The sequence below is a fragment of the Penaeus monodon genome, chromosome 27 (assembly GCF_015228065.2).
Source record: "Penaeus monodon isolate SGIC_2016 chromosome 27, NSTDA_Pmon_1, whole genome shotgun sequence".
In the NCBI taxonomy this organism is placed as follows: domain Eukaryota; kingdom Metazoa; phylum Arthropoda; class Malacostraca; order Decapoda; family Penaeidae; genus Penaeus; species Penaeus monodon.
The window spans coordinates 3,918,035-3,918,466 of record NC_051412.1 but is presented as its reverse complement, the minus strand read 5'-3'; the positions used below and the strand labels follow the sequence as shown (position 1 = coordinate 3,918,466).

General features: G+C 29.9%; 1 long non-coding RNA gene across 1 annotated transcript in view; it reads right to left on the bottom strand.

Moving 5' to 3' along the window:
• The window catches only part of LOC119590343, a 1,688-nt gene that overhangs the window by 277 nt on the left and 979 nt on the right, over positions 1–432 (bottom strand). The window contains exon 2 of the long non-coding RNA XR_005230253.1: positions 140–260. This is a non-coding gene — a long non-coding RNA (uncharacterized LOC119590343). The remainder of the gene's footprint in view (positions 1–139; positions 261–432) is intronic.

The window sequence follows — 432 nt, the reverse complement described above, 5'->3', positions numbered from 1 at the left end:
TTTTACCATTTCTTGTATTATAATGTGTTGCTGCTTAATATTAAAAAGAATCAAATATTACTAAATTTCAAAATATAACCATATCACAAAAAGGGAATAGATTATGTATCCCCCTCTTAATTTAAAATATCTTAATTACCATCAACTTCTGTCTCATTTTCATAAAACCCCTAGTAAGCCAGTAATAGCAACAGGCTCAATCAGTGTTAACATAGCTTCTTCAACAGGACTGTAGTTTGTCAGAACTGCTGGGCCACCACCTGGAAACCAAGAACAAATGGTTAATAAATAAAATAAAATATAGAGATAATGAACTGACATTGATAACTTTTTTTCTGATTTTGTTAATATTCTCACATCCCATACCCATCTTGTTTTCATTATAGACAGTAATATTAATTCAGGTAATTACCTGCAATATAAACTGTCTTC